The sequence below is a fragment of the Ambystoma mexicanum genome, chromosome 13 (assembly GCF_040938575.1).
Source record: "Ambystoma mexicanum isolate Mex_15411 chromosome 13, UKY_AmexF1_1, whole genome shotgun sequence".
In the NCBI taxonomy this organism is placed as follows: domain Eukaryota; kingdom Metazoa; phylum Chordata; class Amphibia; order Caudata; family Ambystomatidae; genus Ambystoma; species Ambystoma mexicanum.
The window spans coordinates 356,778,944-356,804,120 of NC_090938.1; the positions used below are offsets into that span (position 1 = coordinate 356,778,944).

A 25,177-nucleotide genomic window follows, 5' to 3' on the forward strand; every position below is an offset into this window, starting at 1 on the left:
TGCGTGAAAGTTGAAAAAAACATGTACATGGCAGCAGAGAGACAATATGGATATTACCTTTGCTTTTTTAAATTTCTATCCGGATTCTGGCTCAAAGGGTAGTCAAGCACAGCAGATTGCATTCCTGCCAGTAACACGACAACCTTGTTTGTGTCCTTCTTAATCAACTAACATGCATATTTTCACTTTTGTCTGTATGTTCTTTGAAAGCCAATGGCAATGGTGCTTAGAGCAATGCAGATGTTTAAAAAAGATTTCAAAAGTTAAAATCGACGAAGGTGGGATTCGAAACCACGCGTGTACAGCAGATTAGCAGTCCATCGCCTTAACCACTCGGCCACCTCGTCTACAGGGATTATGTTAGGCATTCAAGTCTTTACAGGTAATAACACAAACATCTTCAAAATAGAACCACAATGCATTCCTTGTTGAGGTACATCCAGCCGTTTGCAGGAAAACTGCCTCACTTGCTGTTGAGAAAAATTCATCAAAGTCCTGGGGTGTTTATAGGCATCGCCAAGATGACATTGGGAGGTGTTTCAATTGACACGTGTTGAATATGAGGAAGAGCATCATGCTGGCTCCAGTGGCACTGCCTGCAGCATGACAAAAATGTAGAAGGGACATTTGACTGCACCATTGGCTGAACATCAGTGGCAAAGTGTATATCAGGCTAAAAGGTAAGCTCCAGTGGCACAATATGGGCACTACAAGGCACCCATAATTTGGTGTCAGCTAAAAAGACAATGCCAGAGCTTGTGGGTGCTTTTGTACACTTGTGTGTGTGTTTGTGGGTGTTGTTTCATGTCGAAAACCAAAACACAGCAGCTCCAGTGGCGCAATCGGTTAGCGCGCGGTACTTATACAGCAGTACATGCAGTGAGCAATGCCGAGGTTGTGAGTTCAAGCCTCACCTGGAGCAACTTTGGAACTTTTTACTAATTCACCTCAAAACTGAATTATTGAACCAATAAATGTTCTCGACATTTTTTGGTTCACCTCAAGGTTTCCTTGATTGTCAGTTAATGTTGTATGACAGCTCCTCGGCCTTTTAGACATGGAATACTCATTGCAAGTTATTTATGGGGTGTTTGCGCTTTAAATACAGCTACGGAGGGTTTTTGAAAATAGAACAGAAAATAAAAAATATCAACTGTTATTATACTCCATTTACTGCTGAGCACCACTTACGGAAGACATTTGTAAAGGTAGAAAAAGGGTTACTGGAGTAGGATCCAGGAGACAATATCAACTTACAAAGAATAATGTTGTCTATTTACTGCATTATCGCCTTTGAAGCAAACCTCTGAGAATAAATACCCTTTCACTAATCAGGCAGTCACTTTGATAAAATCAAGCAGAACAAGGATGCTGATAGGAACTCGCCTCATTTGCATATGGGCTAGGGCTTCTGGGAGCCATGAGAATTAGGAGTTGAAGGTTTTGCAGATCGAGATTGCTAAAGGGCTGGGCATTTGCACAGACCTCTCCATGCCTGATTGGTGCCGAAGGTTAGTTGCAAGTGGTCCCCTGCTCACCCTACCTTACACAGGGCCATGCCCAGTTAGGCCCCTCAGGGCTAGGCCCGGCAGGGCTAAGCCCGGCGTTTGTCAGGCGAAGTGCCTGGACCCCTGCTCATCATACCTCAGAATCTGGTCTAGCTATTGCAGACATGGGGAATGGTGCTTATATCCCATTGACAGCGCCCACAAGCTGCATACTAATAGCCAATGATGTGTGAATGCGGTCAGGGTAGCAGACATATAGAACAATTGGGTGGGTTCGCTTCCGAACTGGATGCACAGGAGCAGGAGAGAATGGCTGTTGGCGATGTATGCAACTTGCTCTGCGTGAACACATCTACCGACCCCTTCCCCTACACACACGGGCACATACACACACACACACACACACATAGCCATTGGAGCTATGCAGAGCTAATCAGAAAGATTGGTAATCATTAGAACATGAAAGATATGTGTTCATTTTTTATTAAACTTGTGGACTCCCGCAGAAACGGAGGGACTCACATCTCTAATTGAGGCTTGCTTACCTCTATACAAATGTGTTTGCTGGCTGTCTTTCTTCAACTGGTATGTGCGGTTGTGTCTGTCTTTGTCTTTCAACACGCCTGGCACGTTTACATTATCAAAGAGATGATTGTATGGAGATGGGGAACACCCCTCCGTTGCATTGTGAACTTGAACAGTCTTTTCACCAAAGCAGCTACATGCGACATTGCAAGGTTTTTGTCAGTCTTTGCCTGAAAACATTAGGCCTTCCTCTCGAACTCTATTTCACTCCTTCTGTGGAAGACTTCAATTATGAGGATGCATCCCGTCATAAAAGGTTCTCTGTAGATGGTGCAACTCTGGCTTCTCTTCCCCGTGCTTTTTGAAAATAATCCGCCCGAGGCCCTGATGAGGTTTGAACTCATGACCCCTGGTTTACGAGACCAGTGCTCTGCCACTGAGCTACAAGGCCACCTGCTGCTTGCTCACAGCCAACAACAGAAAGTGCAAAGAAACCATGGGTTTTACCTAGGTAGATCTCCAGGTATATGAATTTCTGGTTGTGTAAAAATGGCTGTATATCTCTGCATGTGTTCAGTACGTCATCATACATCTGATTTGCGAAAGCGTGTGTGCTTATGTTGGTGATACATTGTCGGTATGCGTTTGAGTATGTACTTTTACGGGTATGTATGTATTGAGTAGGATGCTGAACAGGTTCATGAGTTTAGATAGCAGGTCAGAATGATGGCAAAAGGAACATGTAAAAGGCAGACAACTAAAAGAAAAAAGAATTTGGGATGTAAGCTTGGGAATTTACTAACTGCGCTGATTTTGGCTCCTATAATAGTAAAGAATGGAAACCTACGAGGAAAGTCTTTGACTAATTTCATTCTCCGCCTGCACCAATGAACTTATTTTTACATCTCTATTTCCATATCTGTACTCATTCCTGTCTTTCACAGGGAGGTTGAAAGACTTTGGTCTATGTTTAAATGCAGACTATAAAGAAAAAATACGACGAAGATGGGATTCGAACCCACGCGTGCAGAGCACAATGGATTAGCAGTCCATGCCTTAACCACTCGGCCACCTCGTCTGTTTGGGAACGGTGCTCGAGTCCCATGCTTAAAGAAGAGATAAAACAATGGTGGTGCAAAGTCAGTGAAAAATAGATCATGTTTGTCATAGTAGAAACAAGATCGTTGACTCGTTCTTCCTTACCCGGCCATTGATAGATAAACACATCAAGTTGAAGTTCAGAAAAATATAACAAGAGCTCCTGGAGGGTTCACAACACTAATCCAGAGGAAGGTGCTTGAGCTTCCGTATGGCACACCATTAGTAGTAAAACCAGCATAACGCAAGCTCCAGTTTCCCAGTGTTTGGCATCATTCAACGTTTCCAGCCAAGATCAAAGTTCAGATGCTGCTGCTTCCTGTGATGTCATTGAATTTAAATAGTGAGTGATGGCAATAACCCTTTTCCAATTAAATTTTGCCACATCAACATCCCTGAAAATAGAGAAAGGCGTGCAACCCAGAACCGCTGTACTGTTCAATAGAGTAAGGGCTTCACCGTGATCATCTGCATCTGTCATCACAAGATTATCAAGGTCTTTTTCTTGAAGAAATTAGGTCCAGAAAGCCGACCTTCCCCACAGACTATTCAGACACCTTGCGCTTGTGGCTTTGTTATAGGGCCGAATCCATTGGTAAAAGGTTGCACAGGTACAATGTGCAATATCAGTTCCTATTCAACAATGTTCAAGAAAATTACCATTTGGAGGCCCTGATGAGGATCGAACTCACGACCCCTGGTTTACAAGACCAGTGCTCTGCCACTGAGCTACAGAGCCCCTCAGGTTATGACGCATAACAGCAACACAACGAGCACACAACATGATGTTTACTGGGTAGACATATTTGAAGGGTGTGTGAGAATGTATGTATATGATTGTGATTTGACCTGTTTTTTTCTGGCCGATTTTTTGAGGAGCAGCTAATTTGTGCGTATTCCGCGCAATTTTAGGGTGACTAATGAGGAGATGTGATGCGTGAAAGTTGAAAAAAACATGTACATGGCAGCAGAGAGACAATATGGATATTACCTTTGCTTTTTTAAATTTCTATCCGGATTCTGGCTCAAAGGGTAGTCAAGCACAGCAGATTGCTTTCCTGCCAGTAACACGACAACCTTGTTTGTGTCCTTCTTAATCAACTAACATGCATATTTTCACTTTTGTCTGTATGTTCTTTGAAAGCCAATGGCAATGGTGCTTAGAGCAATGCAGATGTTTAAAAAAGATTTCAAAAGTTAAAATCGACAAAGGTGGGATTCGAAACCACGCGTGTACAGCAGATTAGCAGTCCATCGCCTTAACCACTCGGCCACGTCGTCTACAGGGATTATGTTAGGCATTCAAGTCTTTACAGGTAATAACACAAACATCTTCAAAATAGAACCACAATGCGTTCCTTGTTGAGGTACATCCAGCCGTTTGCAGGAAAACTGCCTCACTTGCTGTTGAGAAAAATTCATCAAAGTCCTGGGGTGTTTATAGGCATCGCCAAGATGACATTGGGAGGTGTTTCAATTGACACGTGTTGAATATGAGGAAGAGCATCATGCTGGCTCCAGTGGCACTGCCTGCAGCATGACAAAAATGTAGAAGGGACATTTGACTGCACCATTGGCTGAACATCAGTGGCAAAGTGTATATCAGGCTAAAAGGTAAACTCCAGTGGCACAATATGGGCACTACAAGGCACCCATAATTTGGTGTCAGCTAAAAAGACAATGCCAGAGCTTGTGGGTGCTTTTGTACACTTGTGTGTGTGTTTGTGGGTGTAGTTTCATGTCGAAAACCAAAACACAGCAGCTCCAGTGGCGCAATCGGTTAGCGCGCGGTACTTATACAGCAGTACATGCAATGAGCAATGCCGAGGTTGTGAGTTCAAGCCTCACCTGGAGCAACTTTGGAACTTTTTACTAATTCACCTCAAAACTGAATTATTGAACCAATAAATGTTCTGGACATTTTTTGGTTCACCTCAAGGTTTCCTTGATTGTCAGTTAATGTTGTATGACAGCTCCTCTGCCTTTTAGACATGGAATACTCATTGCAAGTTATTTATGGGGTGTTTGCGCTTTAAATACAGCTACGGAGGGTTTTTGAAAATAGAACAGAAAATAAAAAATGTCAACTGTTATTATACTCCATTTTCTGCTGAGCACCACTTACGGAAGACATTTGTAAAGGTAGAAAAAGGGTTACTGGAGTAGGATCCAGGAGACAATATCAACTTACAAAGAATAATGTTGTCTATTTACTGCATTATCGCCTTTGAAGCAAACCTCTGAGAATAAATACCCTTTCACTAATCAGGCAGTCACTTTGATAAAATCAAGCAGAACAAGGATGCTGATAGGAACTCGCCTCATTTGCATATGGGCTAGGGCTTCTGGGAGCCATGAGAATTAGGAGTTGAAGGTTTTGCAGATCGAGATTGCTAAAGGGCTGGGCATTTGCACAGACCTCTCCATGCCTGATTGGTGCCGAAGGTTAGTTGCAAGTGGTCCCCTGCTCACCCTACCTTACACAGGGCCATGCCCAGTTAGGCCCCTCAGGGCTAGGCCCGGCAGGGCTAAGCCCGGCGTTTGTCAGGCGAAGTGCCTGGACCCCTGCTCATCATACCTCAGAATCTGGTCTAGCTATTGCAGACATGGGGAATGGTGCTTATATCCCATTGACAGCGCCCACAAGCTGCATACTAATAGCCAATGATGTGTGAATGCGGTCAGGGTAGCAGACATATAGAACAATTGGGTGGGTTCGCTTCCGAACTGGATGCACAGGAGCAGGAGAGAATGGCTGTTGGCGATGTATGCAACTTGCTCTGCGTGAACACATCTACCGACCCCTTCCCCTACACACACGGGCACATACACACACACACACACACACATAGCCATTGGAGCTATGCAGAGCTAATCAGAAAGATTGGTAATCATTAGAACATGAAAGATATGTGTTCATTTTTTATTAAACTTGTGGACTCCCGCAGAAACGGAGGGACTCACATCTCTAATTGAGGCTTGCTTACCTCTATACAAATGTGTTTGCTGGCTGTCTTTCTTCAACTGGTATGTGCGGTTGTGTCTGTCTTTGTCTTTCAACACGCCTGGCACGTTTACATTATCAAAGAGATGATTGTATGGAGATGGGGAACACCCCTCCGTTGCATTGTGAACTTGAACAGTCTTTTCACCAAAGCAGCTACATGCGACATTGCAAGGTTTTTGTCAGTCTTTGCCTGAAAACATTAGGCCTTCCTCTCGAACTCTATTTCACTCCTTCTGTGGAAGACTTCAATTATGAGGATGCATCCCGTCATAAAAGGTTCTCTGTAGATGGTGCAACTCTGGCTTCTCTTCCCCGTGCTTTTTGAAAATAATCCGCCCGAGGCCCTGATGAGGTTTGAACTCATGACCCCTGGTTTACGAGACCAGTGCTCTGCCACTGAGCTACAAGGCCACCTGCTGCTTGCTCACAGCCAACAACAGAAAGTGCAAAGAAACCATGGGTTTTACCTAGGTAGATCTCCAGGTATATGAATTTCTGGTTGTGTAAAAATGGCTGTATATCTCTGCATGTGTTCAGTACGTCATCATACATCTGATTTGCGAAAGCGTGTGTGCTTATGTTGGTGATACATTGTCGGTATGCGTTTGAGTATGTACTTTTACGGGTATGTATGTATTGAGTAGGATGCTGAACAGGTTCATGAGTTTAGATAGCAGGTCAGAATGATGGCAAAAGGAACATGTAAAAGGCAGACAACTAAAAGAAAAAAGAATTTGGGATGTAAGCTTGGGAATTTACTAACTGCGCTGATTTTGGCTCCTATAATAGTAAAGAATGGAAACCTACGAGGAAAGTCTTTGACTAATTTCATTCTCCGCCTGCAACAATGAACTTATTTTTACATCTCTATTTCCATATCTGTACTCATTCCTGTCTTTCACAGGGAGGTTGAAAGACTTTGGTCTATGTTTAAATGCAGACTATAAAGAAAAAATACGACGAAGGTGGGATTCGAACCCACGCGTGCAGAGCACAATGGATTAGCAGTCCATCGCCTTAACCACTCGGCCACCTCGTCTGTTTGGGAACGGTGCTCGAGTCCCATGCTTAAAGAAGAGATAAAACAATGGTGGTGCAAAGTCAGTGAAAAATAGATCATGTTTGTCATAGTAGAAACAAGATCGTTGACTCGTTCTTCCTTACCCGGCCATTGATAGATAAACACATCAAGTTGAAGTTCAGAAAAATATAACAAGAGCTCCTGGAGGGTTCACAACACTAATCCAGAGGAAGGTGCTTGAGCTTCCGTATGGCACACCATTAGTAGTAAAACCAGCATAACGCAAGCTCCAGTTTCCCAGTGTTTGGCATCATTCAACGTTTCCAGCCAAGATCAAAGTTCAGATGCTGCTGCTTCCTGTGATGTCATTGAATTTAAATAGTGAGTGATGGCAATAACCCTTTTCCAATTAAATTTTGCCACATCAACATCCCTGAAAATAGAGAAAGGCGTGCAACCCAGAACCGCTGTACTGTTCAATAGAGTAAGGGCTTCACCGTGATCATCTGCATCTGTCATCACAAGATTATCAAGGTCTTTTTCTTGAAGAAATTAGGTCCAGAAAGCCGACCTTCCCCACAGACTATTCAGACACCTTGCGCTTGTGGCTTTGTTATAGGCCCGAATCCATTGGTAAAAGGTTGCACAGGTACAATGTGCAATATCAGTTCCTATTCAACAATGTTCAAGAAAATTACCATTTGGAGGCCCTGATGAGGATCGAACTCACGACCCCTGGTTTACAAGACCAGTGCTCTGCCACTGAGCTACAGAGCCCCTCAGGTTATGACGCATAACAGCAACACAACGAGCACACAACATGATGTTTACTGGGTAGACATATTTGAAGGGTGTGTGAGAATGTATGTATATGATTGTGATTTGACCTGTTTTTTTCTGGCCGATTTTTTGAGGAGCAGCTAATTTGTGCGTATTCCGCGCAATTTTAGGGTGACTAATGAGGAGATGTGATGCGTGAAAGTTGAAAAAAACATGTACATGGCAGCAGAGAGACAATATGGATATTACCTTTGCTTTTTTAAATTTCTATCCGGATTCTGGCTCAAAGGGTAGTCAAGCACAGCAGATTGCTTTCCTGCCAGTAACACGACAACCTTGTTTGTGTCCTTCTTAATCAACTAACATGCATATTTTCACTTTTGTCTGTATGTTCTTTGAAAGCCAATGGCAATGGTGCTTAGAGCAATGCAGATGTTTAAAAAAGATTTCAAAAGTTAAAATCGACAAAGGTGGGATTCGAAACCACGCGTGTACAGCAGATTAGCAGTCCATCGCCTTAACCACTCGGCCACGTCGTCTACAGGGATTATGTTAGGCATTCAAGTCTTTACAGGTAATAACACAAACATCTTCAAAATAGAACCACAATGCGTTCCTTGTTGAGATACATCCAGCCGTTTGCAGGAAAACTGCCTCACTTGCTGTTGAGAAAAATTCATCAAAGTCCTGGGGTGTTTATAGGCATCGCCAAGATGACATTGGGAGGTGTTTCAATTGACACGTGTTGAATATGAGGAAGAGCATCATGCTGGCTCCAGTGGCACTGCCTGCAGCATGACAAAAATGTAGAAGGGACATTTGACTGCACCATTGGCTGAACATCAGTGGCAAAGTGTATATCAGGCTAAAAGGTAAACTCCAGTGGCACAATATGGGCACTACAAGGCACCCATAATTTGGTGTCAGCTAAAAAGACAATGCCAGAGCTTGTGGGTGCTTTTGTACACTTGTGTGTGTGTTTGTGGGTGTAGTTTCATGTCGAAAACCAAAACACAGCAGCTCCAGTGGCGCAATCGGTTAGCGCGCGGTACTTATACAGCAGTACATGCAGTGAGCAATGCCGAGGTTGTGAGTTCAAGCCTCACCTGGAGCAACTTTGGAACTTTTTACTAATTCACCTCAAAACTGAATTATTGAACCAATAAATGTTCTGGACATTTTTTGGTTCACCTCAAGGTTTCCTTGATTGTCAGTTAATGTTGTATGACAGCTCCTCTGCCTTTTAGACATGGAATACTCATTGCAAGTTATTTATGGGGTGTTTGCGCTTTAAATACAGCTACGGAGGGTTTTTGAAAATAGAACAGAAAATAAAAAATGTCAACTGTTATTATACTCCATTTTCTGCTGAGCACCACTTACGGAAGACATTTGTAAAGGTAGAAAAAGGGTTACTGGAGTAGGATCCAGGAGACAATATCAACTTACAAAGAATAATGTTGTCTATTTACTGCATTATCGCCTTTGAAGCAAACCTCTGAGAATAAATACCCTTTCACTAATCAGGCAGTCACTTTGATAAAATCAAGCAGAACAAGGATGCTGATAGGAACTCGCCTCATTTGCATATGGGCTAGGGCTTCTGGGAGCCATGAGAATTAGGAGTTGAAGGTTTTGCAGATCGAGATTGCTAAAGGGCTGGGCATTTGCACAGACCTCTCCATGCCTGATTGGTGCCGAAGGTTAGTTGCAAGTGGTCCCCTGCTCACCCTACCTTACACAGGGCCATGCCCAGTTAGGCCCCTCAGGGCTAGGCCCGGCAGGGCTAAGCCCGGCGTTTGTCAGGCGAAGTGCCTGGACCCCTGCTCATCATACCTCAGAATCTGGTCTAGCTATTGCAGACATGGGGAATGGTGCTTATATCCCATTGACAGCGCCCACAAGCTGCATACTAATAGCCAATGATGTGTGAATGCGGTCAGGGTAGCAGACATATAGAACAATTGGGTGGGTTCGCTTCCGAACTGGATGCACAGGAGCAGGAGAGAATGGCTGTTGGCGATGTATGCAACTTGCTCTGCGTGAACACATCTACCGACCCCTTCCCCTACACACACGGGCACATACACACACACACACACACATAGCCATTGGAGCTATGCAGAGCTAATCAGAAAGATTGGTAATCATTAGAACATGAAAGATATGTGTTCATTTTTTATTAAACTTGTGGACTCCCGCAGAAACGGAGGGACTCACATCTCTAATTGAGGCTTGCTTACCTCTATACAAATGTGTTTGCTGGCTGTCTTTCTTCAACTGGTATGTGCGGTTGTGTCTGTCTTTGTCTTTCAACACGCCTGGCACGTTTACATTATCAAAGAGATGATTGTATGGAGATGGGGAACACCCCTCCGTTGCATTGTGAACTTGAACAGTCTTTTCACCAAAGCAGCTACATGCGACATTGCAAGGTTTTTGTCAGTCTTTGCCTGAAAACATTAGGCCTTCCTCTCGAACTCTATTTCACTCCTTCTGTGGAAGACTTCAATTATGAGGATGCATCCCGTCATAAAAGGTTCTCTGTAGATGGTGCAACTCTGGCTTCTCTTCCCCGTGCTTTTTGAAAATAATCCGCCCGAGGCCCTGATGAGGTTTGAACTCATGACCCCTGGTTTACGAGACCAGTGCTCTGCCACTGAGCTACAAGGCCACCTGCTGCTTGCTCACAGCCAACAACAGAAAGTGCAAAGAAACCATGGGTTTTACCTAGGTAGATCTCCAGGTATATGAATTTCTGGTTGTGTAAAAATGGCTGTATATCTCTGCATGTGTTCAGTACGTCATCATACATCTGATTTGCGAAAGCGTGTGTGCTTATGTTGGTGATACATTGTCGGTATGCGTTTGAGTATGTACTTTTACGGGTATGTATGTATTGAGTAGGATGCTGAACAGGTTCATGAGTTTAGATAGCAGGTCAGAATGATGGCAAAAGGAACATGTAAAAGGCAGACAACTAAAAGAAAAAAGAATTTGGGATGTAAGCTTGGGAATTTACTAACTGCGCTGATTTTGGCTCCTATAATAGTAAAGAATGGAAACCTACGAGGAAAGTCTTTGACTAATTTCATTCTCCGCCTGCACCAATGAACTTATTTTTACATCTCTATTTCCATATCTGTACTCATTCCTGTCTTTCACAGGGAGGTTGAAAGACTTTGGTCTATGTTTAAATGCAGACTATAAAGAAAAAATACGACGAAGGTGGGATTCGAACCCACGCGTGCAGAGCACAATGGATTAGCAGTCCATCGCCTTAACCACTCGGCCACCTCGTCTGTTTGGGAACGGTGCTCGAGTCCCATGCTTAAAGAAGAGATAAAACAATGGTGGTGCAAAGTCAGTGAAAAATAGATCATGTTTGTCATAGTAGAAACAAGATCGTTGACTCGTTCTTCCTTACCCGGCCATTGATAGATAAACACATCAAGTTGAAGTTCAGAAAAATATAACAAGAGCTCCTGGAGGGTTCACAACACTAATCCAGAGGAAGGTGCTTGAGCTTCCGTATGGCACACCATTAGTAGTAAAACCAGCATAACGCAAGCTCCAGTTTCCCAGTGTTTGGCATCATTCAACGTTTCCAGCCAAGATCAAAGTTCAGATGCTGCTGCTTCCTGTGATGTCATTGAATTTAAATAGTGAGTGATGGCAATAACCCTTTTCCAATTAAATTTTGCCACATCAACGTCCCTGAAAATAGAGAAAGGCGTGCAACCCAGAACCGCTGTACTGTTCAATAGAGTAAGGGCTTCACCGTGATCATCTGCATCTGTCACCACAAGATTATCAAGGTCTTTTTCTTGAAGAAATTAGGTCCAGAAAGCCGACCTTCCCCACAGACTATTCAGACACCTTGCGCTTGTGGCTTTGTTATAGGCCCGAATCCATTGGTAAAAGGTTGCACAGGTACAATGTGCAATATCAGTTCCTATTCAACAATGTTCAAGAAAATTACCATTTGGAGGCCCTGATGAGGATCGAACTCACGACCCCTGGTTTACAAGACCAGTGCTCTGCCACTGAGCTACAGAGCCCCTCAGGTTACCACGCATAACAGCAACACAACGAGCACACAACATGATGTTTACTGGGTAGACATATTTGAAGGGTGTGTGAGAATGTATGTATATGATTGTGATTTGACCTGTTTTTTTCTGGCCGATTTTTTGAGGAGCAGCTAATTTGTGCGTATTCCGCGCAATTTTAGGGTGACTAATGAGGAGATGTGATGCGTGAAAGTTGAAAAAAACATGTACATGGCAGCAGAGAGACAATATGGATATTACCTTTGCTTTTTTAAATTTCTATCCGGATTCTGGCTCAAAGGGTAGTCAAGCACAGCAGATTGCATTCCTGCCAGTAACACGACAACCTTGTTTGTGTCCTTCTTAATCAACTAACATGCATATTTTCACTTTTGTCTGTATGTTCTTTGAAAGCCAATGGCAATGGTGCTTAGAGCAATGCAGATGTTTAAAAAAGATTTCAAAAGTTAAAATCGACGAAGGTGGGATTCGAAACCACGCGTGTACAGCAGATTAGCAGTCCATCGCCTTAACCACTCGGCCACCTCGTCTACAGGGATTATGTTAGGCATTCAAGTCTTTACAGGTAATAACACAAACATCTTCAAAATAGAACCACAATGCGTTCCTTGTTGAGGTACATCCAGCCGTTTGCAGGAAAACTGCCTCACTTGCTGTTGAGAAAAATTCATCAAAGTCCTGGGGTGTTTATAGGCATCGCCAAGATGACATTGGGAGGTGTTTCAATTGACACGTGTTGAATATGAGGAAGAGCATCATGCTGGCTCCAGTGGCACTGCCTGCAGCATGACAAAAATGTAGAAGGGACATTTGACTGCACCATTGGCTGAACATCAGTGGCAAAGTGTATATCAGGCTAAAAGGTAAGCTCCAGTGGCACAATATGGGCACTACAAGGCACCCATAATTTGGTGTCAGCTAAAAAGACAATGCCAGAGCTTGTGGGTGCTTTTGTACACTTGTGTGTGTGTTTGTGGGTGTTGTTTCATGTCGAAAACCAAAACACAGCAGCTCCAGTGGCGCAATCGGTTAGCGCGCGGTACTTATACAGCAGTACATGCAGTGAGCAATGCCGAGGTTGTGAGTTCAAGCCTCACCTGGAGCAACTTTGGAACTTTTTACTAATTCACCTCAAAACTGAATTATTGAACCAATAAATGTTCTCGACATTTTTTGGTTCACCTCAAGGTTTCCTTGATTGTCAGTTAATGTTGTATGACAGCTCCTCGGCCTTTTAGACATGGAATACTCATTGCAAGTTATTTATGGGGTGTTTGCGCTTTAAATACAGCTACGGAGGGTTTTTGAAAATAGAACAGAAAATAAAAAATATCAACTGTTATTATACTCCATTTACTGCTGAGCACCACTTACGGAAGACATTTGTAAAGGTAGAAAAAGGGTTACTGGAGTAGGATCCAGGAGACAATATCAACTTACAAAGAATAATGTTGTCTATTTACTGCATTATCGCCTTTGAAGCAAACCTCTGAGAATAAATACCCTTTCACTAATCAGGCAGTCACTTTGATAAAATCAAGCAGAACAAGGATGCTGATAGGAACTCGCCTCATTTGCATATGGGCTAGGGCTTCTGGGAGCCATGAGAATTAGGAGTTGAAGGTTTTGCAGATCGAGATTGCTAAAGGGCTGGGCATTTGCACAGACCTCTCCATGCCTGATTGGTGCCGAAGGTTAGTTGCAAGTGGTCCCCTGCTCACCCTACCTTACACAGGGCCATGCCCAGTTAGGCCCCTCAGGGCTAGGCCCGGCAGGGCTAAGCCCGGCGTTTGTCAGGCGAAGTGCCTGGACCCCTGCTCATCATACCTCAGAATCTGGTCTAGCTATTGCAGACATGGGGAATGGTGCTTATATCCCATTGACAGCGCCCACAAGCTGCATACTAATAGCCAATGATGTGTGAATGCGGTCAGGGTAGCAGACATATAGAACAATTGGGTGGGTTCGCTTCCGAACTGGATGCACAGGAGCAGGAGAGAATGGCTGTTGGCGATGTATGCAACTTGCTCTGCGTGAACACATCTACCGACCCCTTCCCCTACACACACGGGCACATACACACACACACACACACACATAGCCATTGGAGCTATGCAGAGCTAATAAGAAAGATTGGTAATCATTAGAACATGAAAGATATGTGTTCATTTTTTATTAAACTTGTGGACTCCCGCAGAAACGGAGGGACTCACATCTCTAATTGAGGCTTGCTTACCTCTATACAAATGTGTTTGCTGGCTGTCTTTCTTCAACTGGTATGTGCGGTTGTGTTTGTCTTTGTCTTTCAACACGCCTGGCACGTTTACATTATCAAAGAGATGATTGTATGGAGATGGGGAACACCCCTCCGTTGCATTGTGAACTTGAACAGTCTTTTCACCAAAGCAGCTACATGCGACATTGCAAGGTTTTTGTCAGTCTTTGCCTGAAAACATTAGGCCTTCCTCTCGAACTCTATTTCACTCCTTCTGTGGAAGACTTCAATTATGAGGATGCATCCCGTCATAAAAGGTTCTCTGTAGATGGTGCAACTCTGGCTTCTCTTCCCCGTGCTTTTTGAAAATAATCCGCCCGAGGCCCTGATGAGGTTTGAACTCATGACCCCTGGTTTACGAGACCAGTGCTCTGCCACTGAGCTACAAGGCCACCTGCTGCTTGCTCACAGCCAACAACAGAAAGTGCAAAGAAACCATGGGTTTTACCTAGGTAGATCTCCAGGTATATGAATTTCTGGTTGTGTAAAAATGGCTGTATATCTCTGCATGTGTTCAGTACGTCATCATACATCTGATTTGCGAAAGCGTGTGTGCTTATGTTGGTGATACATTGTCGGTATGCGTTTGAGTATGTACTTTTACGGGTATGTATGTATTGAGTAGGATGCTGAACAGGTTCATGAGTTTAGATAGCAGGTCAGAATGATGGCAAAAGGAACATGTAAAAGGCAGACAACTAAAAGAAAAAAGAATTTGGGATGTAAGCTTGGGAATTTACTAACTGCGCTGATTTTGGCTCCTATAATAGTAAAGAATGGAAACCTACGTGGAAAGTCTTTGACTAATTTCATTCTCCGCCTGCACCAATGAACTAATTTTTACATCTCTATTTCCATATCTGTACTCATTCCTGTCTTTCACAGGGAGGTTGAAAGACTTTGGTCTATGTTTAAATGCAGACTATAAAGAAAAAATACGACGAAGGTGGGATTCGAACCCACGCGTGCAGAGCACAATGGATTAGCAGTCCATCGCCTTAACCACTCGGCCACCTCGTCTGTTTGGGAACGGTGCTCGAGTCCCATGCTTAAAGAAGAGATAAAACAATGGTGGTGCAAAGTCAGTGAAAAATAGATCATGTTTGTCATAGTAGAAACAAGATCGTTGACTCGTTCTTCCTTACCCGGCCATTGATAGATAAACACATCAAGTTGAAGTTCAGAAAAATATAACAAGAGCTCCTGGAGGGTTCACAACACTAATCCAGAGGAAGGTGCTTGAGCTTCCGTATGGCACACCATTAGTAGTAAAACCAGCATAACGCAAGCTCCAGTTTCCCAGTGTTTGGCATCATTCAACGTTTCCAGCCAAGATCAAAGTTCAGATGCTGCTGCTTCCTGTGATGTCATTGAATTTAAATAGTGAGTGATGGCAATAACCCTTTTCCAATTAAATTTTGCCACATCAACGTCCCTGAAAATAGAGAAAGGCGTGCAACCCAGAACCGCTGTACTGTTCAATAGAGTAAGGGCTTCACCGTGATCATCTGCATCTGTCATCACAAGATTATCAAGGTCTTTTTCTTGAAGAAATTAGGTCCAGAAAGCCGACCTTCCCCACAGACTATTCAGACACCTTGCGCTTGTGGCTTTGTTATAGGCCCGAATCCATTGGTAAAAGGTTGCACAGGTACAATATCAGTTCCTATTCAACAATGTTCAAGAAAATTACCATTTGGAGGCCCTGATGAGGATCGAACTCACGACCCCTGGTTTACAAGACCAGTGCTCTGCCACTGAGCTACAGAGCCCCTCAGGTTATGACGCATAACAGCAACACAACGAGCACACAACATGATGTTTACTGGGTAGACATATTTGAAGGGTGTGTGAGAATGTATGTATATGATTGTGATTTGACCTGTTTTTTTCTGGCCGATTTTTTGAGGAGCAGCTAATTTGTGCGTATTCCGCGCAATTTTAGGGTGACTAATGAGGAGATGTGATGCGTGAAAGTTGAAAAAAACATGTACATGGCAGCAGAGAGACAATATGGATATTACCTTTGCTTTTTTAAATTTCTATCCGGATTCTGGCTCAAAGGGTAGTCAAGCACAGCAGATTGCATTCCTGCCAGTAACACGACAACCTTGTTTGTGTCCTTCTAAATCAACTAACATGCATATTTTCACTTTTGTCTGTATGTTCTTTGAAAGCCAATGGCAATGGTGCTTAGAGCAATGCAGATGTTTAAAAAAGATTTCAAAAGTTAAAATCGACAAAGGTGGGATTCGAAACCACGCGTGTACAGCAGATTAGCAGTCCATCGCCTTAACCACTCGGCCACGTCGTCTACAGGGATTATGTTAGGCATTCAAGTCTTTACAGGTAATAACACAAACATCTTCAAAATAGAACCACAATGCGTTCCTTGTTGAGGTACATCCAGCCGTTTGCAGGAAAACTGCCTCACTTGCTGTTGAGAAAAATTCATCAAAGTCCTGGGGTGTTTATAGGCATCGCCAAGATGACATTGGGAGGTGTTTCAATTGACACGTGTTGAATATGAGGAAGAGCATCATGCTGGCTCCAGTGGCACTGCCTGCAGCATGACAAAAATGTAGAAGGGACATTTGACTGCACCATTGGCTGAACATCAGTGGCAAAGTGTATATCAGGCTAAAAGGTAAGCTCCAGTGGCACAATATGGGCACTACAAGGCACCCATAATTTGGTGTCAGCTAAAAAGACAATGCCAGAGCTTGTGGGTGCTTTTGTACACTTGTGTGTGTGTTTGTGGGTGTAGTTTCATGTCGAAAACCAAAACACAGCAGCTCCAGTGGCGCAATCGGTTAGCGCGCGGTACTTATACAGCAGTACATGCAGTGAGCAATGCCGAGGTTGTGAGTTCAAGCCTCACCTGGAGCAACTTTGGAACTTTTTACTAATTCACCTCAAAACTGAATTATTGAACCAATAAATGTTCTGGACATTTTTTGGTTCACCTCAAGGTTTCCTTGATTGTCAGTTAATGTTGTATGACAGCTCCTCTGCCTTTTAGACATGGAATACTCATTGCAAGTTATTTATGGGGTGTTTGCGCTTTAAATACAGCTACGGAGGGTTTTTGAAAATAGAACAGAAAATAAAAAATGTCAACTGTTATTATACTCCATTTTCTGCTGAGCACCACTTACGGAAGACATTTGTAAAGGTAGAAAAAGGGTTACTGGAGTAGGATCCAGGAGACAATATCAACTTACAAAGAATAATGTTGTCTATTTACTGCATTATCGCCTTTGAAGCAAACCTCTGAGAATAAATACCCTTTCACTAATCAGGCAGTCACTTTGATAAAATCAAGCAGAACAAGGATGCTGATAGGAACTCGCCTCATTTGCATATGGGCTAGGGCTTCTGGGAGCCATGAGAATTAGGAGTTGAAGGTTTTGCAGATCGAGATTGCTAAAGGGCTGGGCATTTGCACAGACCTCTCCATGCCTGATTGGTGCCGAAGGTTAGTTGCAAGTGGTCCCCTGCTCACCCTACCTTACACAGGGCCATGCCCAGTTAGGCCCCTCAGGGCTAGGCCCGGCAGGGCTAAGCCCGGCGTTTGTCAGGCGAAGTGCCTGGACCCCTGCTCATCATACCTCAGAATCTGGTCTAGCTATTGCAGACATGGGGAATGGTGCTTATATCCCATTGACAGCGCCCACAAGCTGCATACTAATAGCCAATGATGTGTGAATGCGGTCAGGGTAGCAGACATATAGAACAATTGGGTGGGTTCGCTTCCGAACTGGATGCACAGGAGCAGGAGAGAATGGCTGTTGGCGATGTATGCAACTTGCTCTGCGTGAACACATCTACCGACCCCTTCCCCTACACACACGGGCACATACACACACACACACACACATAGCCATTGGAGCTATGCAGAGCTAATCAGAAAGATTGGTAATCATTAGAACATGAAAGATATGTGTTCATTTTTTATTAAACTTGTGGACTCCCGCAGAAACGGAGGGACTCACATCTCTAATTGAGGCTTGCTTACCTCTATACAAATGTGTTTGCTGGCTGTCTTTCTTCAACTGGTATGTGCGGTTGTGTCTGTCTTTGTCTTTCAACACGCCTGGCACGTTTACATTATCAAAGAGATGATTGTATGGAGATGGGGAACACCCCTCCGTTGCATTGTGAACTTGAACAGTCTTTTCACCAAAGCAGCTACATGCGACATTGCAAGGTTTTTGTCAGTCTTTGCCTGAAAACATTAGGCCTTCCTCTCGAACTCTATTTCACTCCTTCTGTGGAAGACTTCAATTATGAGGATGCATCCCGTCATAAAAGGTTCTCTGTAGATGGTGCAACTCTGGCTTCTCTTCCCCGTGCTTTTTGAAAATAATCCGCCCGAGGCCCTGATGAGGTTTGAACTCATGACCCCTGGTTTACGAGACCAGTGCTCTGCCACTGAGCTACAAGGCCACCTGCTGCTTGCTCACAGCCAACAACAGAAAGTGCAAAGAAACCATGGGTTTTACCTAGGTAGATCTCCAGGTATATGAATTTCTGGTTGTGTAAAAATGGCTGTATATCTCTGCATGTGTTCAGTACGTCATCATACATCTGATTTGCGAAAGCGTGTGTGCTTATGTTGGTGATACATTGTCGGTATGCGTTTGAGTATGTACTTTTACGGGTATGTATGTATTGAGTAGGATGCTGAACAGGTTCATGAGTTTAGATAGCAGGTCAGAATGATGGCAAAAGGAACATGTAAAAGGCAGACAACTAAAAGAAAAAAGAATTTGGGATGTAAGCTTGGGAATTTACTAACTGCGCTGATTTTGGCTCCTATAATAGTAAAGAATGGAAACCTACGAGGAAAGTCTTTGACTAATTTCATTCTCCGCCTGCACCAATGAACTTATTTTTACATCTCTATTTCCATATCTGTACTCATTCCTGTCTTTCACAGGGAGGTTGAAAGACTTTGGTCTATGTTTAAATGCAGACTATAAAGAAAAAATACGACGAAGGTGGGATTCGAACCCACGCGTGCAGAGCACAATGGATTAGCAGTCCATCGCCTTAACCACTCGGCCACCTCGTCTGTTTGGGAACGGTGCTCGAGTCCCATGCTTAAAGAAGAGATAAAACAATAGTGGTGCAAAGTCAGTGAAAAATAGATCATGTTTGTCATAGTAGAAACAAGATCGTTGACTCGTTCTTCCTTACCCGGCCATTGATAGATAAACACATCAAGTTGAAGTTCAGAAAAATATAACAAGAGCTCCTGGAGGGTTCACAACACTAATCCAGAGGAAGGTGCTTGAGCTTCCGTATGGCACACCATTAGTAGTAAAACCAGCATAACGCAAGCTCCAGTTTCCCAGTGTTTGGCATCATTCAACGTTTCCAGCCAAGATCAAAGTTCAGATGCTGCTGCTTCCTGTGATGTCATTGAATTTAAATAGTGAGTGATGGCAATAACCCTTTTCCAATTAAATTTTGCCACATCAACGTCCCTGAAAATAGAGAAAGGCGTGCAACCCAGAACCGCTGTACTTTTCAATAGAGTAAGGGCTTCACCGTGATCATCTGCATCTGTCATCACAAGATTATCAAGGTCTTTTTCTTGAAGAAATTAGGTCCAGAAAGCCGACCTTCCCCACAGACTATTCAGACACCTTGCGCTTGTGGCTTTGTTATAGGCCCGAATCCATTGGTAAAAGGTTGCACAGGTACAATGTGCAATATCAGTTCCTATTCAACAATGTTCAAGAAAATTACCATTTGGAGGCCCTGATGAGGATAGAACTCACGACCCCTGGTTTACAAGACCAGTGCTCTGCCACTGAGCTACAGAGCCCCTCAGGTTATGATGCATAACAGCAACACAACGAGCACACAACATGATGTTTACTGGGTAGACATATTTGAAGGGTGTGTGAGAATGTATGTATATGATTGTGATTTGACCTGTTTTTTTCTGGCCGATTTTTTGAGGAGCAGCTAATTTGTGCGTATTCCGCGCAATTTTAGGGTGACTAATGAGGAGATGTGATGCGTGAAAGTTGAAAAAAAAATGTACATGGCAGCAGAGAGACAATATGGATATTACCTTTGCTTTTTTAAATTTCTATCCGGATTCTGGCTCAAAGGGTAGTCAAGCACAGCAGATTGCATTCCTGCCAGTAACACGACAACCTTGTTTGTGTCCTTCTTAATCAACTAACATGCATATTTTCACTTTTGTCTGTATGTTCTTTGAAAGCCAATGGCAATGGTGCTTAGAGCAATGCAGATGTTTAAAAAAGATTTCAAAAGTTAAAATCGACAAAGGTGGGATTCGAAACCACGCGTGTACAGCAGATTAGCAGTCCATCGCCTTAACCACTCGGCCACCTCGTCTACAGGGATTATGTTAGGCATTCAAGTCTTTACAGGTAATAACACAAACATCTTCAAAATAGAACCACAATGCGTTCCTTGTTGAGGTACATCCAGCCGTTTGCAGGAAAACTGCCTCACTTGCTGTTGAGAAAAATTCATCAAAGTCCTGGGGTGTTTATAGGCATCGCCAAGATGACATTGGGAGGTGTTTCAATTGACACGTGTTGAATATGAGGAAGAGCATCATGCTGGCTCCAGTGGCACTGCCTGCAGCATGACAAAAATGTAGAAGGGACATTTGACTGCACCATTGGCTGAACATCAGTGGCAAAGTGTATATCAGGCTAAAAGGTAAGCTCCAGTGGCACAATATGGGCACTACAAGGCACCCATAATTTGGTGTCAGCTAAAAAGACAATGCCAGAGCTTGTGGGTGCTTTTGTACACTTGTGTGTGTGTTTGTGGGTGTAGTTTCATGTCGAAAACCAAAACACAGCAGCTCCAGTGGCGCAATCGGTTAGCGCGCGGTACTTATACAGCAGTACATGCAGTGAGCAATGCCGAGGTTGTGAGTTCAAGCCTCACCTGGAGCAACTTTGGAACTTTTTACTAATTCACCTCAAAACTGAATTATTGAACCAATAAATGTTCTGGACATTTTTTGGTTCACCTCAAGGTTTCCTTGATTGTCAGTTAATGTTGTATGACAGCTCCTCTGCCTTTTAGACATGGAATACTCATTGCAAGTTATTTATGGGGTGTTTGCGCTTTAAATACAGCTACGGAGGGTTTTTGAAAATAGAACAGAAAATAAAAAATGTCAACTGTTATTATACTCCATTTTCTGCTGAGCACCACTTACGGAAGACATTTGTAAAGGTAGAAAAAGGGTTACTGGAGTAGGATCCAGGAGACAATATCAACTTACAAAGAATAATGTTGTCTATTTACTGCATTATCGCCTTTGAAGCAAACCTCTGAGAATAAATACCCTTTCACTAATCAGGCAGTCACTTTGATAAAATCAAGCAGAACAAGGATGCTGATAGGAACTCGCCTCATTTGCATATGGGCTAGGGCTTCTGGGAGCCATGAGAATTAGGAGTTGAAGGTTTTGCAGATCGAGATTGCTAAAGGGCTGGGCATTTGCACAGACCTCTCCATGCCTGATTGGTGCCGAAGGTTAGTTGCAAGTGGTCCCCTGCTCACCCTACCTTACACAGGGCCATGCCCAGTTAGGCCCCTCAGGGCTAGGCCCGGCAGGGCTAAGCCCGGCGTTTGTCAGGCGAAGTGCCTGGACCCCTGCTCATCATACCTCAGAATCTGGTCTAGCTATTGCAGACATGGGGAATGCTGCTTATATCCCATTGACAGCGCCCACAAGCTGCATACTAATAGCCAATGATGTGTGAATGCGGTCAGGGTAGCAGACATATAGAACAATTGGGTGGGTTCGCTTCCGAACTGGATGCACAGGAGCAGGAGAGAATGGCTGTTGGCGATGTATGCAACTTGCTCTGCGTGAACACATCTACCGACCCCTTCCCCTACACACACGGGCACATACACACACACACACACACATAGCCATTGGAGCTATGCAGAGCTAATCAGAAAGATTGGTAATCATTAGAACATGAAAGATATGTGTTCATTTTTTATTAAACTTGTGGACTCCCGCAGAAACGGAGGGACTCACATCTCTAATTGAGGCTTGCTTACCTCTATACAAATGTGTTTGCTGGCTGTCTTTCTTCAACTGGTATGTGCGGTTGTGTCTGTCTTTGTCTTTCAACACGCCTGGCACGTTTACATTATCAAAGAGATGATTGTATGGAGATGGGGAACACCCCTCCGTTGCATTGTGAACTTGAACAGTCTTTTCACCAAAGCAGCTACATGCAACATTGCAAGGTTTTTGTCAGTCTTTGCCTGAAAACATTAGGCCTTCCTCTCGAACTCTATTTCACTCCTTCTGTGGAAGACTTCAATTATGAGGATGCATCCCGTCATAAAAGGTTCTCTGTAGATGGTGCAACTCTGGCTTCTCTTCCCTGTGCTTTTTGAAAATAATCCGCCCGAGGCCCTGATGAGGTTTGAACTCATGACCCCTGGTTTACGAGACCAGTGCTCTGCCACTGAGCTACAAGGCCACCTGCTGCTTGCTCACAGCCAACAACAGAAAGTGCAAAGAAACCATGGGTTTTACCTAGGTAGATCTCCAGGTATATGAATTTCTGGTTGTGTAAAAATGGCTGTATATCTCTGCATGTGTTCAGTACGTCATCATACATCTGATTTGCGAAAGCGTGTGTGCTTATGTTGGTGATACATTGTCGGTATGCGTTTGAGTATGTACTTTTACGGGTATGTATGTATTGAGTAGGATGCTGAACAGGTTCATGAGTTTAGATAGCAGGTCAGAATGATGGCAAAAGGAACATGTAAAAGGCAGACAACTAAAAGAAAAAAGAATTTGGGATGTAAGCTTGGGAATTTACTAACTGCGCTGATTTTGGCTCCTATAATAGTAAAGAATGGAAACCTACGAGGAAAGTCTTTGACTAATTTCATTCTCCGCCTGCACCAATGAACTTATTTTTACATCTCTATTTCCATATCTGTACTCATTCCTGTCTTTCACAGGGAGGTTGAAAGACTTTGGTCTATGTTTAAATGCAGACTATAAAGAAAAAATACGACGAAGGTGGGATTCGAACCCACGCGTGCAGAGCACAATGGATTAGCAGTCCATCGCCTTAACCACTCGGCCACCTCGTCTGTTTGGGAACGGTGCTCGAGTCCCATGCTTAAAGAAGAGATAAAACAATGGTGGTGCAAAGTCAGTGAAAAATAGATCATGTTTGTCATAGTAGAAACAAGATCGTTGACTCGTTCTTCCTTACCCGGCCATTGATAGATAAACACATCAAGTTGAAGTTCAGAAAAATATAACAAGAGCTCCTGGAGGGTTCACAACACTAATCCAGAGGAAGGTGCTTGAGCTTCCGTATGGCACACCATTAGTAGTAAAACCAGCATAACGCAAGCTCCAGTTTCCCAGTGTTTGGCATCATTCAACGTTTCCAGCCAAGATCAAAGTTCAGATGCTGCTGCTTCCTGTGATGTCATTGAATTTAAATAGTGAGTGATGGCAATAACCCTTTTCCAATTAAATTTTGCCACATCAACGTCCCTGAAAATAGAGAAAGGCGTGCAACCCAGAACCGCTGTACTGTTCAATAGAGTAAGGGCTTCACCGTGATCATCTGCATCTGTCATCACAAGATTATCAAGGTCTTTTTCTTGAAGAAATTAGGTCCAGAAAGCCGACCTTCCCCACAGACTATTCAGACACCTTGCGCTTGTGGCTTTGTTATAGGCCCGAATCCATTGGTAAAAGGTTGCACAGGTACAATATCAGTTCCTATTCAACAATGTTCAAGAAAATTACCAATTGGAGGCCCTGATGAGGATCGAACTCACGACCCCTGGTTTACAAGACCAGTGTCTGCCACTGAGCTACAGAGCCCCTCAGGTTATGACGCATAACAGCAACACAACGAGCACACAACATGATGTTTACTGGGTAGACATATTTGAAGGGTGTGTGAGAATGTATGTATATGATTGTGATTTGACCTGTTTTTTTCTGGCCGATTTTTTGAGGAGCAGCTAATTTGTGCGTATTCCGCGCAATTTTAGGGTGACTAATGAGGAGATGTGATGCGTGAAAGTTGAAAAAAACATGTACATGGCAGCAGAGAGACAATATGGATATTACCTTTGCTTTTTTAAATTTCTATCCGGATTCTGGCTCAAAGGGTAGTCAAGCACAGCAGATTGCATTCCTGCCAGTAACACGACAACCTTGTTTGTGTCCTTCTTAATCAACTAACATGCATATTTTCACTTTTGTCTGTATGTTCTTTGAAAGCCAATGGCAATGGTGCTTAGAGCAATGCAGATGTTTATCTGTACTCATTCCTGTCTTTCACAGGGAGGTTGAAAGACTTTGGTCTATGTTTAAATGCAGACTATAAAGAAAAAATACGACGAAGGTGGGATTCGAAGCCACGCGTGCAGAGCACAATGGATTAGCAGTCCATCGCCTTAACCACTCGGCCACCTCGTCTGTTTGGAAACGGTGCTCGAGTCCCATGCTTAAAGAAGAGATAAAACAATGGTGGTGCAAAGTCAGTGAAAAATAGATCATGTTTGTCATAGTAGAAACAAGATCGTTGACTCGTTCTTCCTTACCCGGCCATTGATAGATAAACACATCAAGTTGAAGTTCAGAAAAATATAACAAGAGCTCCTGGAGGGTTCACAACACTAATCCAGAGGAAGGTGCTTGAGCTTCCGTATGGCACACCATTAGTAGTAAAACCAGCATAACGCAAGCTCCAGTTTCCCAGTGTTTGGCATCATTCAACGTTTCCAGCCAAGATCAAAGTTCAGATGCTGCTGCTTCCTGTGATGTCATTGAATTTAAATAGTGAGTGATGGCAATAACCCTTTTCCAATTAA

General features: G+C 43.4%; 26 non-coding genes across 26 annotated transcripts; 6 read left to right on the forward strand and 20 right to left on the reverse strand.

Moving 5' to 3' along the window:
* Nucleotides 1-270: 270 nt before the first annotated feature.
* TRNAS-GCU (transfer RNA serine (anticodon GCU)) lies at nt 271-347 on the reverse strand. Its single transcript has one exon. It is a non-coding gene; the product is annotated as a tRNA-Ser (tRNA).
* A 480-nt stretch (nt 348-827) lies between these two features.
* TRNAI-UAU (transfer RNA isoleucine (anticodon UAU)) lies at nt 828-922 on the forward strand. The gene is made up of 2 exons: nt 828-865; nt 887-922. It is a non-coding gene; the product is annotated as a tRNA-Ile (tRNA).
* Nucleotides 923-2,412: 1,490 nt separating this feature from the next.
* TRNAT-CGU (transfer RNA threonine (anticodon CGU)) lies at nt 2,413-2,484 on the reverse strand. Its single transcript has one exon. It is a non-coding gene; the product is annotated as a tRNA-Thr (tRNA).
* A 546-nt stretch (nt 2,485-3,030) lies between these two features.
* Nucleotides 3,031-3,111, reverse strand: TRNAS-GCU (transfer RNA serine (anticodon GCU)). The gene has a single exon. It is a non-coding gene; the product is annotated as a tRNA-Ser (tRNA).
* Nucleotides 3,112-3,798: 687 nt separating this feature from the next.
* Nucleotides 3,799-3,870, reverse strand: TRNAT-UGU (transfer RNA threonine (anticodon UGU)). The gene has a single exon. It is a non-coding gene; the product is annotated as a tRNA-Thr (tRNA).
* Nucleotides 3,871-4,892: 1,022 nt separating this feature from the next.
* Nucleotides 4,893-4,987, forward strand: TRNAI-UAU (transfer RNA isoleucine (anticodon UAU)). Its single transcript has 2 exons — nt 4,893-4,930; nt 4,952-4,987. It is a non-coding gene; the product is annotated as a tRNA-Ile (tRNA).
* Nucleotides 4,988-6,477: 1,490 nt separating this feature from the next.
* TRNAT-CGU (transfer RNA threonine (anticodon CGU)) lies at nt 6,478-6,549 on the reverse strand. The gene has a single exon. It is a non-coding gene; the product is annotated as a tRNA-Thr (tRNA).
* Nucleotides 6,550-7,095: 546 nt separating this feature from the next.
* On the reverse strand, nt 7,096-7,177 carry TRNAS-GCU (transfer RNA serine (anticodon GCU)). The gene has a single exon. It is a non-coding gene; the product is annotated as a tRNA-Ser (tRNA).
* A 687-nt stretch (nt 7,178-7,864) lies between these two features.
* Nucleotides 7,865-7,936, reverse strand: TRNAT-UGU (transfer RNA threonine (anticodon UGU)). Its single transcript has one exon. It is a non-coding gene; the product is annotated as a tRNA-Thr (tRNA).
* A 1,022-nt stretch (nt 7,937-8,958) lies between these two features.
* On the forward strand, nt 8,959-9,053 carry TRNAI-UAU (transfer RNA isoleucine (anticodon UAU)). The gene is made up of 2 exons: nt 8,959-8,996; nt 9,018-9,053. It is a non-coding gene; the product is annotated as a tRNA-Ile (tRNA).
* A 1,488-nt stretch (nt 9,054-10,541) lies between these two features.
* On the reverse strand, nt 10,542-10,613 carry TRNAT-CGU (transfer RNA threonine (anticodon CGU)). The gene has a single exon. It is a non-coding gene; the product is annotated as a tRNA-Thr (tRNA).
* Nucleotides 10,614-11,159: 546 nt separating this feature from the next.
* Nucleotides 11,160-11,241, reverse strand: TRNAS-GCU (transfer RNA serine (anticodon GCU)). The gene has a single exon. It is a non-coding gene; the product is annotated as a tRNA-Ser (tRNA).
* A 687-nt stretch (nt 11,242-11,928) lies between these two features.
* On the reverse strand, nt 11,929-12,000 carry TRNAT-UGU (transfer RNA threonine (anticodon UGU)). Its single transcript has one exon. It is a non-coding gene; the product is annotated as a tRNA-Thr (tRNA).
* A 465-nt stretch (nt 12,001-12,465) lies between these two features.
* TRNAS-GCU (transfer RNA serine (anticodon GCU)) lies at nt 12,466-12,542 on the reverse strand. The gene has a single exon. It is a non-coding gene; the product is annotated as a tRNA-Ser (tRNA).
* A 480-nt stretch (nt 12,543-13,022) lies between these two features.
* TRNAI-UAU (transfer RNA isoleucine (anticodon UAU)) lies at nt 13,023-13,117 on the forward strand. The gene is made up of 2 exons: nt 13,023-13,060; nt 13,082-13,117. It is a non-coding gene; the product is annotated as a tRNA-Ile (tRNA).
* A 1,490-nt stretch (nt 13,118-14,607) lies between these two features.
* Nucleotides 14,608-14,679, reverse strand: TRNAT-CGU (transfer RNA threonine (anticodon CGU)). Its single transcript has one exon. It is a non-coding gene; the product is annotated as a tRNA-Thr (tRNA).
* Nucleotides 14,680-15,225: 546 nt separating this feature from the next.
* Nucleotides 15,226-15,307, reverse strand: TRNAS-GCU (transfer RNA serine (anticodon GCU)). The gene has a single exon. It is a non-coding gene; the product is annotated as a tRNA-Ser (tRNA).
* Nucleotides 15,308-15,987: 680 nt separating this feature from the next.
* TRNAT-UGU (transfer RNA threonine (anticodon UGU)) lies at nt 15,988-16,059 on the reverse strand. Its single transcript has one exon. It is a non-coding gene; the product is annotated as a tRNA-Thr (tRNA).
* Nucleotides 16,060-17,081: 1,022 nt separating this feature from the next.
* TRNAI-UAU (transfer RNA isoleucine (anticodon UAU)) lies at nt 17,082-17,176 on the forward strand. The gene is made up of 2 exons: nt 17,082-17,119; nt 17,141-17,176. It is a non-coding gene; the product is annotated as a tRNA-Ile (tRNA).
* A 1,488-nt stretch (nt 17,177-18,664) lies between these two features.
* Nucleotides 18,665-18,736, reverse strand: TRNAT-CGU (transfer RNA threonine (anticodon CGU)). Its single transcript has one exon. It is a non-coding gene; the product is annotated as a tRNA-Thr (tRNA).
* Nucleotides 18,737-19,282: 546 nt separating this feature from the next.
* Nucleotides 19,283-19,364, reverse strand: TRNAS-GCU (transfer RNA serine (anticodon GCU)). The gene has a single exon. It is a non-coding gene; the product is annotated as a tRNA-Ser (tRNA).
* A 687-nt stretch (nt 19,365-20,051) lies between these two features.
* Nucleotides 20,052-20,123, reverse strand: TRNAT-UGU (transfer RNA threonine (anticodon UGU)). The gene has a single exon. It is a non-coding gene; the product is annotated as a tRNA-Thr (tRNA).
* Nucleotides 20,124-21,145: 1,022 nt separating this feature from the next.
* TRNAI-UAU (transfer RNA isoleucine (anticodon UAU)) lies at nt 21,146-21,240 on the forward strand. Its single transcript has 2 exons — nt 21,146-21,183; nt 21,205-21,240. It is a non-coding gene; the product is annotated as a tRNA-Ile (tRNA).
* Nucleotides 21,241-22,728: 1,488 nt separating this feature from the next.
* TRNAT-CGU (transfer RNA threonine (anticodon CGU)) lies at nt 22,729-22,800 on the reverse strand. Its single transcript has one exon. It is a non-coding gene; the product is annotated as a tRNA-Thr (tRNA).
* A 546-nt stretch (nt 22,801-23,346) lies between these two features.
* TRNAS-GCU (transfer RNA serine (anticodon GCU)) lies at nt 23,347-23,428 on the reverse strand. The gene has a single exon. It is a non-coding gene; the product is annotated as a tRNA-Ser (tRNA).
* Nucleotides 23,429-24,700: 1,272 nt separating this feature from the next.
* TRNAS-GCU (transfer RNA serine (anticodon GCU)) lies at nt 24,701-24,782 on the reverse strand. Its single transcript has one exon. It is a non-coding gene; the product is annotated as a tRNA-Ser (tRNA).
* Nucleotides 24,783-25,177: the final 395 nt, after the last annotated feature.